Genomic DNA, 19,879 nt, shown 5'->3' on the forward strand with positions numbered 1-19,879 from the left:
GCAGAGAATGATGTTATATTCTGGGATGTTTTTCAGACTTCCATGAACTATGACCCTACTAAGAAGTTCTTTTGTCAGAAGTGTATTATAAGTCACATGTTTACAAGTTAACTCTCACCTCTTCTTTCACTATGAACATGCCTAGCAAAGCTCAAGCAATCTGCACAGGAGATATAACATTTTAGGGATTTTGAACACAAAATGATTTCATTTTGAGTTGACCTATAACAGTTTCTTCCTGTCCTAGGATTTGATAATCAAATAAATCAGCCATTAGCTTATCATAGGAATTGAATTTGCCTAAAATATATCATGACAAGGCCAATGGAAAACTATGTAAGGGTATTCAATTATTTAGTAAGGAGAATACAGATCTGTCCCAAACTATGGCCATTTAGAGTGAGGGAACTAAGGCAGAACCAGATAAAGGAAGTTAGGTTTCAAACTTAGCAAGTGAAATTTTATGCATGGTGGATTACATGCTTCACTACAGGGATGTCTGAAGGAAGTGGCAGTGGGAGCTCTTGGTATATCCTTTTGGGTTACAGTGTACAATCCTCAGAAGGGAGATTTAGGTCCTGTGCAAAAGCACCAACTCATATTGAAAACATTCATAAAGCTAAATTTCTTCCAAGTGGACTATTAACTGCTAGACAACAACGTGCTCATTTACAATATAAAAATAAATGGGTCATTTAAACTAGGTTACCATCAGATCAAAATGAGAATAGGGAGGCTTATGTGAAAGAAGAAAAGGACAAAGGGAACAGTGAACCTGTAAATTCTGGTGTCTACAAATATCTGCAGGGCAGGGAGGGTGAAGACACCTTAGACTGGGCACTTCTGAACAGACCTTACGTTTGTGGGTTTGCATCTCTCTGGAGGTGTTCTATGTGTCTGTGGGAGCATGTGACTTGGTCAATATGACAAATGGCCACTAAGGAAATAAATGAAATAAAATTCACATTGAGGGAAAGAGCTAGCCAGGGAAAATCTGGGGCATAATCTTTTGAATAAACAGCAGTAAAGAAGGCAGAATGATATTTTAAGTACACAAGAAGTGGCACAGAGGACAGCTTTCACACTTCAAGAGAGCTTAAGAAAACTTGTGATGTATGGTGTTATTTGTGACTACAAGAAGGAAGACCTCAGGAGTTTATGAAATACTTCTAAGAAATCAGATACATATATATGTGAAAGGAAGCATTTCATTATATTAAGAGTGTCATTTGTACTATTTTATTATTAATAAAGGTCTAAATCTATTAGATGCCTTAAAAATACCATGCTGAGAGATTAAAAGAGAAATAATAACCTGTGCATAGAAACTTTGATCTATAGCAATTCATAGTTATGCTTACGTATCTTTCAGTTGCTTATAACTCATCCTACTTAAATAAAATAAAGGAAAAGATCATCTAAGGAGCATAAGGTTTTCTACTGCTTTTTGTGAAAGGAAGAGATATGTTTCTTAACTAGGAAAATAGCCTTATTAATATGTTAATGACAGTGACTATACAAAACAAAACAAAAACAAAACTGTTGTGGAAGCCAGAGACAGACAGGCTTTAAAAGAATATACATGGAAAATAACACTTTGGGATAAATACATCACTAATCAAAGCCCCAGCCCTAATAATTGGAAGTTTGATGAATAAGATGTATATGAAGGACAATATTCATGCCACTGAGATGGAGAGCATGTGGATTCCTGAAACACCATGTTCTTGCATGGAACAAGCATTTTATAAAACCCAAAAAGTCAATTTTTCATCTTGTTCTGCCCCTTTCACCCGTGCCAAAATGGATCCAAATACAGAACACCTATTAACTCTGCTATTCTAAAATAAGCATTGAGTCATCCTTTTTCTTCTGGTTCAATCAACTCAGCTTCTTAGACTTCTCTTGAGCCAGGAAGCTTTACAGGCATTCATCATTTCTGATTCATTCATTCTTTTGTTCTGCATCTTAAAAGCTCTGCAGGTTTGGAATTGATAATAGAGTTGCAATCGCTTTCAAAAACAGTCAACAAATTTTTCTTGAACACCAGAGTGGTGCACACAGCATGCCAAGAGTATAATGACCACAGGTGGGCTTACGTGGCTACTAAGTATAAAGCCATTATAGGAAATGGAAAAAAAATGGAAAACATGGCTCTGCCGCTGAGGCTCTTAGAATTTGATTCTAATAGAAATGACTCTGTAGGACTGCACAGACCAGCCCTAGGAAGTGAAGGCAAGCACAAATGCTCATCTCCTTGACTTGACTGGTCACTATTCATTTGCCTGTTCTGAAGCTGTGAACTATTCTCCTCTGCCAAGTTCACTGGATTTCAAAACTCCAAACCCCCAAAAACATCTCTGGGCAATCCCAATGTTAATGGAATGGGTCCTGATAGGCTACCTTTTGTTTAATTGGAAAGGCAATACACACGTTTTGTTTTAAAAATTTAAATAGTAAAAAGGAGTTTTTAGTGAAAAGTATATTCCTGTCCTCCCCACCCTAGATTTCCAGGCTCCCCCTCCAGGGATAATCATTACTTTCACATTCTTGTAACTAGAAAAATTCTACTGCAGTATAAAAATAGATAAATAGCTCCACCCCCCACTTAAAAATAATTTTTATTTTTTAGTACAGTTCAAGATTTACAGAATAATTACACAGACAGTACATAGAGTTCCATATGCTCAACCCCACCCCCTGCTCTTGTACCCAGCTTTCCCTATTATTAACGGTTTGTATTAGTGTAGTATGTTTATTAAAATTAATAAATATTGATACATTAATTTTAACTATAGTCCATAGTTTACATTAAGTTCCACTCTGTGTTTTATGGTTCTAGGGGTTTTGACAAATGTATTACATAATGACATGTACCTACTATTATAGTTTTTTTTCTTATACAGAATATTTTTACTGCCCTGTCCTTTACCCATTCATTCCTCCCCTCCTTATACTCTGCTTCTTATCCGAACCCCCGGCAACCACTGATATTTTTACTGTTTGTATAGTTTTGCCTTTTCTAAAATGTCATACAGCTGGAATCGTATAGCACATGGTCTCTTCAGACTGACTTCTTTCTTTAGCAATATGCATTTAGCGTTCTTCCATATCAAAACTGACTTTTTTCTTTAGCAATATGCATTTAATGTTCCCCTATGTCTTTCTGTGGCTTGATAGTTAGTTCATTTCCTTTTATTTTATTTTATTTATTTTTTTGAGACAGAGTCTTGCTCTGTCGCCCCGGCTGGAGTACAGTGGCAGGATCTCCGCTAACTGCAAGCTCCGCTTCCCGGGTTCACGCCATTCTCCTGCCTCAGCCTCCCGAGTAGCTGGGACTACAGGCGCCAGCCACCATGCCACCACGCCCGGCTAATTTTTTTCTTTGTGCTTTTTAGTAGCGATGGGGTTTCACCGTGTTAGCCAGGATGGTCTCGATCTCCTGACCTCGTGATCCGTCCGCCTCGGCCTCCCAAAGTGCTGGGATTACAGGCGTGAGCCACCACGCCCGGCCTTCCTTTTATTATTGAATAAAATTTCATTGTATGTATGTATCACAGTGTATCCATTTATCTATTGAAAAACATCTTGGTTGTTTCCTATTTCTGAAGATTATAAGTAAAGCTACTATAAACGTTTGTGTGCAGGTCTTTATGTGGGCCTAAGTTTTCAAATCGTCTGGGTAAATATCTAGGATCATGGTTGTTGGATAGTGTGGTAAGACTATGTTTATCTTTATAAGAAACTGCCAAACAGCCAAAGTGGCTGCACCATTTTACATTTCTACCAGCAACGAATGGGTATTCCTGTTTTTCCACATCCTTACCATCACTTGATGTTATCTGCTTTTCCGATTTTGGACATTCTGATAGGTATTTAGGGTATCTTGTTTTAATTTGCAATTCCCTAATGACATATGATTATCATCTTTTCATATGCTTATTTGCAGCTGTGTACCTTCTTTGGCGAGGGATCTGCTCAGATTATTTGTGCAATTTTTAATTGGGTTGCTTATTTTCTTACTGTTGAGTTCTAAGTGTTCTTTGTAATTTTAAACAAAAGTCCTTTATCAGATATATGTTCGCAAACATTTTTTTCCCAAAATGTTTCTTCATTCTCTAACAAAGCAGAAGCTTTAAATTTTAAGAGTCCAACCTATCCGTTTTTTTCTTTGTGAATTGCCCTTTTCATATTGTATCTAAAAACTCATCACCAAATCCAAGATTACCTTGATGTTCTTCTGTTCTATTCCATAGGTTTTACAGCTTTGCCTTAAATTTAAGGCTAAAATCCATTTTGAATTTTTTGTATGTAAAAGGCATAAAGATTGTGTCTACTGGATTCACATTTTTTGCACATGGGCATCCAATTTTCACAGCACCATTTGTCGAAAAGATTATCCTTTTTTCTATCGAATTACCTTTACTCCTTTGTCAAAGATCAGTTCGTGTAAGTCTATTTTTGGTCTACCAATCTGTTCCACTGATCAATTTGTCTATTCTTTCACCAACACCATGCTGTCAGCATTACTGTAGCTTTACAGTAAGTCTTAAAGTCAAGTAGTACCAATCCTTCTAATGTGTTCTTCTTGGGTACTGTGCTAGCTATTCTAGATCCTTTGCCTTTTCATACACATTTTAGATTCAGTTATTTGACAGCTACAAACTAACTTACTGCAGTTTTGATCAGGATTGTGTTGAATCTATAGATCACCAGCTGTCTTCTGATTAGTACTAATACTGCCTATTTTTTTGTTTCTTTTATTTTAGCCTATTTGTGTCTTTATATCTTAAGTGCATTTCTTATAGGTAGTTTATTGTTGGATCTTGCTTTTTCATCTACTTTGACAAGCTCTGCTTTTTAAATGGGAGTATCTAAACCACTTATATTTAATTTATTTATATCATTAGTTCTAAATTTACCATATTTCTGTTTGTTTTCTGTTTGTCCAATTCATTCTTTCTTCCCTTTTTCCTCTTTTCTGTATTTTGTATTTATTGTAAATGTATTATGATTCAATTTTATCGCCTTTTTAATATAACACTTAAAAAATTTTACAGGTTGCTTTAAGGGTCATAATGTAGTTAAATAGTGAGCCAAATATGACCTGCACACGTATTGTATCACCCATGAGCTGAGAATGAGTCTTACGGTTTTTAAAGGGTTGTAAAACGAAACAAAGGAATTATGCAACAGACTCTATATGACACACGAAGCATAAAATATTTGCTATATGGACTTTTATAAAAAAACATTGCCAACTCCTATTGTAGAAATAAGTGTACCCAATTTTTAAAATCTTTTCATTTTTATGATGATACCCACAATTCTTTCCTAATATTCTATATTTGTGGGTTTTTAAAATTTTAATTAAATAGGCTTGCAAGAATTTGAGTAACTTTATTAGTTTTTCTGAAGAACTGGCTCTTATTTTTATTATTTCATTTTATCTTCTTTGTTGGCTTGTTAATTATAACTCTTTGTTTTCTTATCTTATGGTTAATTTAGGGTTTTATGATGTACATATTTAACTTATCAAATTCCACCTTCAAATGATAGTATACCACTTCACATATAGTATATGAACCTTACAACAACATACTTTGATTTCTGCTGATCTATTTATTTTTTAAAAATTCACTTCTCTCTCTGTACTTCATTTTGGATAGTTTCTATTGCTATCTCTTCAAGTTCGCTATTTTTTTTTTTCTTCTGCACTGTCTAAATTGAGGCTAAACTCTTCTAGTGATTTCTTCATTTTAAACCTTGTACATTGTGGTTTTCATCTACAGAAGTTTGATTTGGAATTTTAAAATATTTTCTGTGTCCCTGCTCTACTTTTATCATCTTTTGAACACATGGAATATAGTTATAAATACCCTTTTTATATTTTTGTGTACTAATTCTAATATCTGTGTTAGATCTGGGTTAATTTCAAGTGATTGGTTTATCTACTCATTATGGGTCATATTTTCTAGTTTGTTTGCATACCTGGTAATTATTGATTATTAGATTCCAGACATTGTAAATTTTACCTTGTTGGAGGCTATATGTATTTTTTGTTCCTATAAATACTTTTGAACTTTTCTGTGATGTAGTTAAGTTAGTTGAAAACAATTTATCATTTCAATTGTTGCTTTTAAGATTTGTTAAGTGTGAGCAGAACATTGCTAAGTCCAAGGCAAATGGCTCTGCATTTCTGATATAAGATGCTCCTGTGTTCTCTGTCCAACATCCTGTGACTCTTGAGACCTTACAGTTTGACTGGTGGGAAGAGGCACTATTTTCAGCTCTATATGAGCAGAAGGCCCTGCTGCCTTTAATCCTTTGATATGACTCTTTCTTTGGCCTCAGGTACATGCACTAACCATGACTCATCTGAATACTTGAAGACCCCTTTTGAAGACTTTCAGACTTCTCTCTCTGTGAACTCTCTCTACTCTAGTGCTTTGTTCTGTGAGCTTTCACTGTCTAGGTTTTCCCAGACTCTCATCTCCATCTTTTTAAGGAGTCCACCAGGTTTTGCTTGAGTTCCCCTGGCCACTCCCGTGGACCGTGGCCTGGAAATGCTCTCAAGGCAAGAAGCTGAAGCAATAGCTGGGCTCATCTCATCTGTTCTCTTCTCCCAGTGGTTGCTATTCTTCACTGCCTGGTTTGAATGTCTTTTGGTTGTTTCAGGTAGGAGAATAAATCCAGTCACTTTCAATGTATCTTGGCCAGAAGTGTAAGTTTACACTGTTCTTTTTTAACTTTTACAAAGTATTTCATTTTATGAATGTGCTGAATTTTTTTTAACCAATTTTGATTTAATTGATGTTTGGGCTAATTTTTTTGTATGTTATTATTGCAGAAAAATGCTATAGTGAAAACCATTGCCTCATTGTGAATACAGCTATATCATATTTTAGAAGCTAAATTCCTCCAACAAAATGTGTAAGAATTTTAAATTTTGATTAACATTAAAAAATTGCCCATCAAAAGTTTATACCAATTTTCATCCCAATAAAAATGTCTGCGAAAATGTATTTCTCCAGAGATCATCTCTCAGATTCCCATTCTTTTCTGTCCCATCTAAATGCTTGGTAAATATGAAAGAATGTATGGAGAAAAGTTTTAAAATTTCAAAGAATCTTAGTATTTGAGTTTTTTCTCTTATACCTGTTATAAATGATCCTAAATTTGCCCCTCACTTGCCCATACACATATACACATTCTGTTAACAACACATAATTTATATATTATTTAATTCTCATAGCATTATCAGACAGAGATTATTACTATTTCAAATTTACAGATGAGAAAATTAAGGCACATAGACATCTAGTAACATCTAAGTTCATGTAGTTTTATCCAGAGGTTTTCGGACTTCTTGTCTGATTACCACCCCTGCAAAATCTGGAGCTGGTCTTGTTCTCAGTTTTGGCTGCCCTTCCTCTATCCTTCAGTGACTCATGGAAGCCTATGACTCTGCCTTAGCCTGGAAAGAGGAGGATCTAATTAGAACTCTAACTCCACTCCTGGTGTCCTACCCTTGCCTTGTCTACACCCGTCAGGGTGTCTGGAGGGGTCCCAGGATTTTCCATGCATCAGAACTTGCTGCTTGTACTCTGTCCACCAGTTCTGCCCTCTTGAGATACACTGTTTCCTGAAACCTTGTGAATAAAAGAAAGTTTTTCTCTTGCCTGTGCCTGTGCTACTGGCTTCCTGCCATCCCACCCTGACCTTGCAGAGAGACCTCCATCACCTCTTGCTGACTTTTCCACTGTTTCTGGCACCAGGAGAGTCTATTCTTTCTTCTCTTTGTGTTTTTCACTACTATAAATCTTGCATTTTTTCCCCTGAGCAAATCCTGACTTTTCTCTTCTGATGGACCTTCCTAATGATGTAGTTATTGCCAGAATACTAAGTCAGTATCTATCTTTACATGAGGCCAGTTTCTCTGATGCATCAGTCCTACCTGCAACATTGACTCTATGCCCTTCTAGTGCATTTTGGATCAAGCACATCATTTTATTCGTCTTCCCCACACCATCAGCATTTTTATTCCCTCACACAGCATCAGCTCCTATTATCATCAGAAAGAGGATCACCATCCTTGCAGTTTAAAATCCAATTCTGTTTATCTTTTCTCTTTCTTGGCAGCTGAGCTGGGACTCTGCCTGGATATAACTTATGGCCTATTCTATATGGAAAGTTGGTTTTCTCACAGTTCCACTCCCTTCCCAGATATCAGCAAATGGCCCTCCTAGCCCAGAAGTCTCCAGAGAGGTATTTGTGATAGTCAAATTAGTGCAAATTTATAATTCTTTATCTTTAAACATTTGGAAATTGAAATAAAAATAGTTTCCCAGAGCCTTTTGCTGCAATGAAATTGGTAATCTTATTCCAAAGGTTTTTATGCAGAGTTAACATGACCAGGCAATTTTACATGCAGTAGAAATAGAAAAAGAATTGAAGTTGTTAACCAATAACAGAAAGTGTTTAATTTAGATTTAAGGAAGAAGGCTTTATGTATGGAAATTTTTAAAGAATGGGATTAAACCTATTTTAGTTTCCTGCCTTGGGCATCATGAGCAATTGCACTGTGGAGTAGGAAGAGTTGAGATAGTTGGCCATCCTAGCTTCCCTGAAAGTCATGCTCCTTAGGACAGGGATGGGTGCCTGCAGGAGAGTGTGTTCTCACTGTTCCTGGCCATAGTAGATTGGTCATAGGAAGACAACTGGCTAAAACAAGAACAATAAATTTAATTCTTAGAAATGTGCCATTGGAATTTAGAGAGCACAGCCTGTTACCTGGGACACCGGGTTTGGAAGCAGTACAAACCTAGGGGTGATGGCATTGCCCATCATGTGCCCCAAGGAATAGCCAAAGTTAATTCTGGAGTATGAAAAAATCAGCCTATACAAACAGAAATACAAGAGCAAATGACGATGGTGCCGAGGAGAGCAGAGACTGACCAGTTCCTGTGAAACCTGGCTGTCCTTCCTGATTGTAGGTTACAGGCAAATCCCTGGTGTCCTCCCAATACATTGCACATACTGTATTGTTATGCTGAATGTGTTCTGTAGCTTGCAATTAAACGACATTTAATGCAGAGAGAGGTAAATTATAACATTTGGGATCGTTTAGGAGAAACCAGCCTGAAAGCAGAAGGAATTAATAACATTGGAAGTTTTCTTCTCTTGATATAATTGAGTGAAAAGTACTGTTCTTAGCTAAAGGTTAACTTGCATAGGTACAGCTATCTTATGCAGGACTCCTATCTTGAAAATGGGTAAAAATAACATTTTAAGTAAAAAGTATATGATAATAGTGTTACATTCTGCTACTAAAAATCCCAATAATAATTTTAATCCTATATTTATTGAATACTTAGTATTTATCAAGTATGTAAACACTTTGCATGCATTTGATCTACTAATGTCATGGGTCACTTAAGGACGAGGATATCTTATGGGAACTGTGTCACTAGGCGATTTTGTCATACGAACATTGTAGAGGGAACTTACACAAACCTAGACGGTATAGCCTACTACACACCTAGGCTATTTGGTATAGCCTATTGCTTCTAGGCTACAAACCTGTACAGCATGTTACTGTATTGAATACTGCAGGCAATTGTAACACAGTGGTAAGTATGTATCTAAACATATATAAACGTAGAAAAATTACAGTAAAAATATGGTATAAGATAAAAAAATGGTGCCACTATATAGGGAACTTACCATAAATGGAATTTGCAGGACTGGAATTTCCTCTGGATGGTCAATGAGTGAGTGGTATGTGAATGTAAAGACCTAAGACATTACTGTGCACTGCTATAAATTTTATAAATGCTGTACACTTAGGCTACATTAAATTTATAAAAAAGTTTCTTCAATAATAAATTAACCTTAGTTTACTGTAACTTTTTCAATTTATAAGCTTTTAAGTTTTTAAAAACTTTTTGATTGTTTTGTAATAACACTTAGCTTAAAACACACATTGTACAGTTGTGCAAAAATGTTTTCTTTTTTGATAGCCTTATCCTATAAGGTTTTATTCTATTTTAAAACATTTTTATTTTTATTTCACTTTTTAAACTTTTTTGTTAAAAACTAAGACATAAACACATACATTAAACTAGGCCTACACAGGGTCAGGATCATCAATATCACACTGTCTTTTGCCTCCACATCTTGTCCCACCGGAAGGTCTTCAGGGGCGATAACACATATGGGAGCTGTCATCTCCCATGATAACAATGCCTTCTTCTAGAATACCTCCTGAAGGATCTGCCTAAGGCTGCTTTACAGTTAACATTTTTTATATTAATAAGTGGAGCATACTCACAAATAATAAATAGTATAATAAATTCATAAACCAGTAACACAATCATTTATTATCAAGTATTGGGTACTATATATAATTGTGTGTGCTGTACTTTTATATGACAGTCATCACAGTAGGTTTGTTTATACCAGCATCATCACAAAAACATGAATAATGCATTGTCCTACAATGTTACAGGGCTACAATATCACTAGGGGATACAAATTCTTCAGCTCCATTAAAATCTTATGAGACCACCATGGTATATATAGTCCTTCTTTGACTGGAATGTCATTATGTGCTGCATAGCTGTATTTCAACTTCATAACATGAGGACTACTTTTGCCTTGATATTGTTATATGATTAGAAATATGAGGTAACCTCAGAATAAATTATCTTATTCCTATTTCAGAAGAAAGACCAATAGAAGGACCAAATATGATATGGTCTCTATGCCATGTGTCATCTTCTGGTTATAATATAGTTTGTGGATTTCTTAAAATGGCCAAGTCAAGCAAAATACACATAGCCTGACCAATGTAGTGAATATCATTAGCTTCTATATTCTAGACAATACATTTCAATTAATTAATTAATGCACTCATAAGTCAACAAAGATTTAGTTGAAATCTAATGGAATTAGATTGGATGAAATCTATATGGAAGATATTCTACTGAGTGCTAGTGGAGTAAAAATAAATTAGAAATAGTGGTGGAAGGATACATACAAACAGGCAAGTGTTATTGCAAAAGTTAGAGCAAAGAACTGTGGCTGCACATTTTCTAGGAGGAAATCAGAGGTAGATGCTTGGGAGGTGTCAGGAAAGCTGAATATGGGTGTATCAAGAGTGGCAGAGGAGGAGAAGCACTTCAGGCAGAGGGAATACACAAGCACAAAAGCACAAAGCCTTGTGGTATCTTCAGAACAGCAGTTCTTTGTTGCTGGAGTAAAGATGTGTATGTACTAGAAGTCAAGTCCTACATGGACATGAGACTGGAATGTGTCTTTTATACTAAATAATGAGTCCGCCCTTAGTCCTAAATACCACCATGAGAAGAGAGTTTATAAAATTAGGACTGACAAATGCCCATTTGTTTATCTGAAGGTAACTGACAGCTGTAGGGAGAATGGACTGAAGTCACGAAAATGAGAAAGCTGGTATAGAAGTCTAGAGACTGGAAACAGTGGGGCTTGAAAAAGGCAAGGACAATGGAGTACAGAAATAAAATTGGGTATTCAGGTGATGTCTTGAGATAGAATCAGCATGATTTAGTGATGCATTAAACATGGGACGGGAAGGAGAAATGTGATAATTCCAAGACTCCTAGCTGAGATCCGTGTGGGCGGTATACCGATAACCAAAGAAAGAACAGAGGAGTTCAAACAGTTTCACAGGGAGATTGGGAAGGTAACAGGATTAGGCTTTGGCAAGCTGCATTTGAGGAACATGTGGAATAGGCAGCTGGAGATGTCTAGCAGCCAATGAAAGTGCAACCTCAAATTACATTTGCTTTGTAAGCAATCATGACCCATCATCAACTGACATTCACATCTTTTAGGATGTGTATTGTTATCAAGCACTTTTCCCACCCCTCCCATTGTCCTGAAAAAAAGCTTTTTATTATCCTAACTGGGAAACTTATCTAATTTTCTTATAAACTTTTATTTTGTAGATTTCTATCTGTCAAGATAATTTTGCATCTTGATAGACAGAAAACTTGTTGGTTAATCACAGATTTCAGCTTTTTGCTATTCACAGTCTGATATTCTGGCACTATTTCTTTACCCAAGTGGTTAAAAATGTTGAGCAGGACCAAAAGCAAACACTAGGGCTCACCAGCAGTGAGGAGTTGTGATTATTCCACATTTCGTGCCACGCCTTTACCCCTAATCTGCTTACCCTTTTCTACCTTGCGTTTGCTCCAGAAATTTACTCTTACTGACTACAGAAATGGAGCACTTTTTCCCTTTGGCTTCTGGTTGGATCTGCCAGTGGTAAGACACAGGAAGGGGATCTGAGAGTGGAAGCAGGGAGAGGTCAAGATACTGTTTACTCTCTCTCTTCCTCAACTTTGGGGGCTCTGTCAGTGGTTGCTTTTGTCATGCTCTCCTCCTTTCTTGACTCTGTCACTGGGCTCTAGTGACATCATGATCTCTCTTTAGCCTCTCATGCCCATGGGCAGTAATGGGTTCTGAGTCCCTGGGTACCTCAACATACTTGTTGGTTCCCTTGGATCCACTCACATCTATGCACAAAGACCATTACATTCTATTCAAAATCTCAGTGGAGCATCTTGTTTTACTGCCCTGGTCTGATGAGTACACTGCCACTGAATACGACATTTTAGATGTCTCTATTATGTGACTTTTCAAAATGATACGGTGAAGTTATTATTATAGAGAACTTATAATGTTTCACTTAAATAATTCTTCATCATCCCAACACCATTTGTTACTACAGAATGATATAGTATAATAGCTTCAAACAATTTAAGGGGAAAAACCCCAGCTGTGATCAGAGAGTGCACAGTGCACACACACTCCAAACCCTCACCTCCATTAGTTCGTTATTCAGTTGTTATTTCCCCATTGTGAAAATCATGATATAAGTTAAGAGTAGCTGTTTGAAGTAGAAATAATATACCAACTTATAAATGTCTCATCAAGGGTTATCATTTGCAATTTAGTCATACGAGGTCACTCCACAGCCCCAGGGTGCCCTGGGCACTGTTTACTACATAATGAGCAACTAGGTTACTCTGATCATAGCTACTACCTATCAAATGTGAGCCAGCTAAAAGAGATTCAGGTGTTTACAATCTCAATCTTATTGTTTGCACTAATGTTAGTAGAAAGACAAATGTATTTGGCATCAAAAGCTTAGGAGTAAGGGTCTCTTCCTTGCCCTACTAAGGGTGGGCAAGGGCTTAGCTGCTCAGACCATAGAAGCAATGTTCAAATAGTCAGGGTTCTTGGAAGATTCTCTATTTCTTATTTAAAACACATCAGTCCCTTGCAGGGTTCTTGGAAGATTCTCTATTTGCTATTTAAATCACATCAGTCCCTTGACTGATGTATCAAATGTAGTGAAATTAGGGATGATGGGTAGGGAGTTGGGGCTAGAGGGGAGGAAGGACATAATTACTTTAAATTCTTCTGGTGTAGAAATTTTCATCATGGTCCATTCTTTTCTTCCACCATAGGATATTCCTATTCCAGTTTTCTGAGAACACAAATGGCTGTTTGGTCACATCAAAAAATCCCAATCCCAAAGCCAAAGGCATTATTAATAGCCAGTATGATGCTAGAAAGCTGAAAAACAGAAAAAAAAAAAAAAAAACAACTGAAGCCACTTCTGCCAGGATCAAATAGTAGCTTGTCAGTAGTGGAGCAACATTTAGAAACGTGGCTATGTCTGTTACTCAGACAGTGACATGATAGGGAAATTCCAAGTGGTAATAATCTTTATTTATTCTCAGAGTTGTGAAAACAATACATAGCTTTAAGTGCTTTAACAATGCTTTCTTAAAAGGTTATGTTATATAGATGATGTTCAATGAAATTAGAACGGCTTTCCTTGTATAATTAGATGTCATATTACTCAAAATGGAAATTTAGAGCTTTCTCTGTTGGAAATTTTAAAAAAAGCCTTCAGGAAGTCTTATGTGTCCATCTTTTATGTATCAGTTGAAATACTTTTATTACTCATATTGAGATTGCTTAGTTCCCATGATGAAATTTGGGTATTACATTATTAATAAATTAACTTTTTCTTAAAGCTTTGAAAGCACCAATATTATGTTTCTATAAAAATCATATTTTTCCTGTTACTTTCTGTATTTTTCTACAATCTCTTAGAGTAAAATTACCTTGATCTTTTCCTTTAATGCTGTCTTCTTCATTTTTTTGCTTTCTTCTATTGAATTTTGCTTTCATTGGCTAAAATAGAAAATAGAAAGTTTAAAAAGATTGCAATTTACACTCATCGAGCACTTGCTATAAGGCATGCACTATGCCGACCCCTTTGCATACATAGTCTGCCACAACTTGGTTATTCCAAGATTCTATGGAAGAGTGTCCTACTTTACATTAAACATTTTTTAGAACTTAGAGAGTTAACTAACTCATATAAAGTAACACAGTAAGTGTTAGAGTTGAGATTAGACCTCAAACTCATCTGAGAGCAATGTTTTCCAGTCTTATAAAAAATTTGTTACTACTTGTAATTATTTCATGACACTTTGTGTTTCTTGCTCAAAGTAAAAGCAAAAAAGAAAAAACTGCATAAAAATAAATCTTGTGGAACGTTTCATATTTTGCTTCTTAAAGCAAAAGTTAATTTACATTTTATGTTTGTGACTACTGATGGACCATTTTCTCCTCTGAAGCTCAAAAGTTTAAATTTCTCTTTAAAATAGCTTAAACCCTTCAAAGATGAATAATTTCTAAATCCATGTTTCTGATTTTTCACTTAAAACATTCTGTATTCTATATATGCCTCCTAATTTTTTTAATTGAGGGAAATCACCTTTTTCCCCTAATTGCAAAACCATCTTAAAATATGACATATTTTTATTCATTGATTATCAGTAGAGCAATCTATTCCATGAATTATACAATTTGTATAAGTTTATCTTTGAAATTGAGATTTTTTGCTTTTGTTGGGTATTCACTATAAACCAAAATTTGATGGATTCAATAAATTAGCTTTCAGCAAGCAACCTGCTTGTGAGGAATAAAGGACCCAATTGGTCAGCTCACTGAAGCAGTAGTGGATGTAATGGTGCCCTCATGGCCATTCAGTAAATCAATTTCCTGATAAATCTTTGCTTACAGAAAATACTTTAAGTATCAAGACAATATACTACATATCAGCCTAGATTCTCTATGGCCATCTCTCAAGAGCACGTTTGACCTGAAGCTTTGAGAGTTTGTTTGAAACTTTGAGATATTTCTTGGTCAAGGATAGTATAACATAGCCCTTGTATAGCAGTCATCTTATTCCTGATTATTACAGGGCTAGACTACATTATAGATTACAGGCTAAAATTTAGGTATACCATTAGTGAAGGACACAGTTTAGTGTAGAGGTTAAAAATGATGGCTTTATAGTAAAGCTGGATTCGAATCCTGGGCTTACTACTTATTCTCATTGTCACCTTAGACAAATGACCTAATCCTTTTAAGTATTCATCTTCTCACTCTAAATAGATTAAGACTACCAATCTTACTGAGTTGTAGAGCATAGGAAATAGTCTATGTCTGGTACTTAGCATAGTGTCTGTTCTGCTTTGTAAAGGTCAGCTTTGACTTGGACATTAAACACAACATCTGTAACCATTAATGCAGCAAATTAGCCCATGGTGCTAACAACTGTATGGTTATGTGGTCAATGCTCTATGGAGGCCAATCAGCCTTACCCTGATTCATGGCCTCAGCTTTACTCGGCAAGGGCATAAGTATGCCAGAATAAATCTATATCCATTATTGGAGAAAAAAATCAAAATGTCTGCCCCAAGGCTGGTCAGTCAGTAAGGTCAGCCTCATACACAAAGAGCAATATTAATGTTAAGTCCGTCTGCTCAAAAATAAAATGTTCACCTGCAGTTAACTTTGAGGATTGGGAGAAGTCAATGAATTAGCAGAATCTTAAGAAAGAGCAAAGTTAGATTGGAAAGGAAGTTCACAGTGAGTAGATTTCAAGCAGGAGCTTGGTGAGGCTACTGCCACAGAACTAGTTATAAGAAGGACTAAATATGACTGGAATAATTTGGATCTATGATGTCAATTAAACCATATTGTCATATGAAATTCCTTACAAAATTGGAGATGTGTAAATTGGTTCCCTTTCCAATAAAGAAGCACTCTTGAGTAGAAATTTAAAACAAAGCCAAAAGATAAACACTCTTTACTGGTGATTATTCCACTCTCGCCAAATGTTGTATAAATAATAAAATGATATTAGTTTCAGATAATCAGCTTGCCAGAGGCACAGAACAGCAAAAGCAAACATCTCCTGGTAATGTGGTTTCTTTGATGATGTATGAATATAATAGCGAGGTGCTAATAGGAAGAGAACCTATGAATAAAACGATTTGATTTTTTTCTGGTTTCTGCCATTGGTGAATCCTTTGGCACAGGCAGTGTAAGACGTACCTTGATAAGTAGTGGGGATGATGCTTTACTGAATTAGTCTGGTGAAAAACAGACCATAATATCATAATTTACTTATCATTTGGGGCTTACCTCAATTTTAGAGCTCTTGACAGCTACAAAAACTCATCAGGTTAACTCAAAAATTATCATCTTGCTTGCCTGGAGAAGGAGAATAAGCATATTCATCATCATTTAGAATTTTTTTAACAACACAGATTAACAATAAAGTAGTATCTCACATCTTTAAAGTATTTTACACTCTCTTGGGTGCTTTCACTTGCAGTAGCTCTCTGACACGCAGAAGTCAGGAGAACCAAGAAGATTACCTTCCTAACTATGCAGCTTTATGGAGACCAGGATGAGCTAACAGGAGACATGGTGAAGGGTGCATTCATGAAAAGCTCACATCACAGTGTCAAGTGTACTCGGGAAGGACTCACAGAATTAAAACACATTTTCTGTTTTTTTCTTTTTTTTTTACATTTAAAACTTTTTATTTTATTTTATTTTATTATTATTATACTTTAAGTTTTAGGGTACATGTGCACAATGTGCAGGTTAGTTACATATGTATACATGTGCCATGCTGGTGTGCTGTACCCATTAACTTGTCATTTAGCATTAACTATATCTCCTAAAGCTATCCCTCCCCCCTCCCCCCACCCCACAACAGTCCCCAGAGTGTGATGTTCCCCCTCCTGTGTCCATGTGTTCTCATTGTTCAATTCCCAACTATGAGTGAGAATATGTGGTGTTTGGGTTTTTATTCTTGTGATAGTTCATTGAGAATGATGATTTCCAAGTTCATCCATGTCCCTACAAAGGACATGAACTCATCATTTTTTATGGCTGCATAGTATTCCATGGTGTATATGTGCCACATTTTCTTAATCCAGTATATCATTGTTGGACATTTGGGTTGGTTCCAAGTCTTTGCTATTGTGAATAGTACCGCAATAAACATACATGTGCATGTGTCTGCCTGACAAAAAAAGGCCAAAACTATTTGGCCCACCTCTGCAATTGAAACCACAGTTTCTTCCCATTTGCAAAGGCTGTATTTCCCTTTATTTTTCTTGCTCTCCACTGCGCTCCTTTTTTCAAAAAAAACTCATCTGAGGGCAAGATCAGAAGCCTCTTGCGGCCACAGAAACACCCAAAGTGCCTGCACCAATACAGACTTTCACAAACAACAAATATGAGAGGAATTTAAAAAATGAGATTTTTTTTCATTTGGTCTTTACTGAATCTTCAGTCATTTTAGGCACATGACATTACTTATTTGTGTCAATTCTTACCGCCTTTTCCCCAACCTTTTCCTTCCATAAGTTCTTCAAGTATTTGCTCAAATCTTACCTTCTCAGGGAGGTTTATCTTTTGAAACTTGCACACATCCCTTAACATTGGGGGGGGGGTGTGTGTGTGTATGGTGGGGGGTGATGATCTCCTGTCTCACTCTAAATTTTTTCATCACCTTCTAAGGTAGTATATAATTTTTTAATTTATGTTTGTTGTTCACAATCCATCTCTCCTCACTAGAACGCAAACTCCAGGAGGGCAGGGATCTTTGTCTAGTTCACTGATGAACACGCAAAGAAATATATGTTGAGTGGAAGAACAAACCAATGGTTTTCTTTTGTCCTTCTTATAGGTAACTCAATACTAACAAGCATCCCAACCAACTCTCATTTTAAACTTCTAGAAGATGGCCAGGGAAAAATGTTAACATGCATTTGCTGAACACATCTTATTTTGCAGAGAGGAATAGAAGCATATTTCAACAGAGATGTGAAAAAGCTGCGGAAGGTCTAGCACAGAACTTACTAATAGTGTGTAACAAATTATTGGGTTTTAGAAATTCAATTTAGTTCTCAACATGTGCCGCTTCACCACCTGCATACACATGAGTCACACCCACACCCGCTCTCTCTGCCAGCTCCACCTTTTATCCTCCCCCTCATTAGCCAACACCTAATTACATACTAATTGGCTCAGAGAACACAAGCTTGTTATTGCACTAAAAACACTCAGAGCTCCCCCGCAGACAGATTCTCATGAAAACCAAATATAAAAGGAGTTGGCCCACTGCCTGGTTTTCTTCTAGGTCCCGGACACACAGATTAGTGTTTGTTTTCAGGCTTCTCCTAAGTCATATTTTTCAGGGGCACATTTCAATACTCGGTACCAGCCAATGGGACCAACCAGATTTGAGTCTCTCATGCGGGCAGCAATTTCAGACAGAAAGGACCTTTATAGATGACCTTAATTGTTATGTGAATGGTTCATTAGACAGAGACACCTGCAGATCACCGGGAACATTTCTTCATTAATCTTACTATTGTTCCCCTTATGTGATCCCTGAACATCAAAGTGTTCAAACTGCAACTCTCTAGGATTAGATAAACTGACTTTATAAATACATTGGGAACAAGAACATGCAGCTCTCTTTGCTGAAATTCATTTTTCTTCCAATGGAAAACACACCAAACCATTCCCACCATCAAAACACAACTAAATGAACTGCGACTAATGACAGAATATTAGGAGTCTGAGTGGAGATGGAGTTTTGTGAAACTGTGGGTTTCTTTTTTTTTTTTTCCAACTAGAATCTGGTACTGTAATTACCAGTAAGGATAGGTTCAGACACCTGGAGGAGGAGACAAAAATATAGAACAGAGTGTCCACATTGGCTGCATACTGCTCTCCCACACTCCCCTAGTGTGGGCGAGGTGGGGGCGGCACCAGGGGGAAGATGCTTGCCATGTTCGGAAATGGAATGCCATATCAGGGCAGGAAGAATTAAGAACAAGGAGGGAAGAAACCCTTCAAGCTACATCTGTCTCCCAAAAGGAGCCACAGACCAGCTCCAATTGCACATATAAAGGAGATGAAGAATTTTGGAGACAGTCCACTGCAAATTGTTGTTGCTTTGCTTTGTATGATTTTTTTTTTTTAGACGGAGTCTCGCTCTCACCCAGGCGAGAGTGCAGTGGCGCGATCTCGGCTCACTGCAAGCTCCGCCCCCGGGTTCCCGCCATTCTCCTGCCTCAGCCTCCTGGTAGCTGGGACTACAGGCGCCCGCCACCACGCCCGGCTAATTTTTTTTTTTTTTTGTATTTTCAGTAGAGACGGGGTTTCACTGTGTTAGCCAGGATGGTCTCGATCTCCTGATCTCGTGATCCGCCCGCCTCTGCCTCCTAAAGTGCTGGGATTACAGGCGTGAGCTACCGCGCCCGGCCTGTTGTTGCTTTGCTTTGATGGTGTGAGGCAGGGGCTGAAAGATGGATTCCCTACTTGGATAAGCCGAGATTCTCAGAGTATTATTTAATCAAACTTCACTACAATGCAGAGATCTCTTACACAATATCTGTGTCAGATTATTATTCTATCTCTGAACAACTTTAGTAGT

At 36.8% G+C, this 19,879-nt stretch overlaps 2 long non-coding RNA genes across 3 annotated transcripts in view; one reads left to right on the forward strand and one right to left on the reverse strand.

Annotated features, from left to right (window-relative positions):
- The window catches only part of LOC109027979 (uncharacterized), a 168,125-nt gene that overhangs the window by 123,708 nt on the left and 24,538 nt on the right, over positions 1 to 19,879 (forward strand). The window contains exon 3 of the long non-coding RNA XR_002007032.1: positions 8,143 to 8,268. This is a non-coding gene — a long non-coding RNA (uncharacterized lncRNA). The remainder of the gene's footprint in view (positions 1 to 8,142; positions 8,269 to 19,879) is intronic.
- LOC129524144 (uncharacterized) overlaps positions 1 to 19,879 on the reverse strand; it is a 285,903-nt gene that overhangs the window by 22,304 nt on the left and 243,720 nt on the right. The window contains exons 5-7 of one of the 2 annotated variants that reach the window (XR_008667836.2): positions 16,561 to 16,629; positions 14,184 to 14,253; positions 13,460 to 13,626 (exon numbers count right to left, since the gene is read on the reverse strand). This is a non-coding gene — a long non-coding RNA (uncharacterized lncRNA). Of the gene's footprint in view, positions 1 to 10,357; positions 13,627 to 14,183; positions 14,254 to 16,560; positions 16,630 to 19,879 lie in introns of those variants that run through there. The other variant, XR_008667837.2, reaches the window with a different exon arrangement.

This window comes from Gorilla gorilla, chromosome 7 (genome assembly GCF_029281585.2).
Source record: "Gorilla gorilla gorilla isolate KB3781 chromosome 7, NHGRI_mGorGor1-v2.1_pri, whole genome shotgun sequence".
NCBI lineage: Eukaryota > Metazoa > Chordata > Mammalia > Primates > Hominidae > Gorilla > Gorilla gorilla.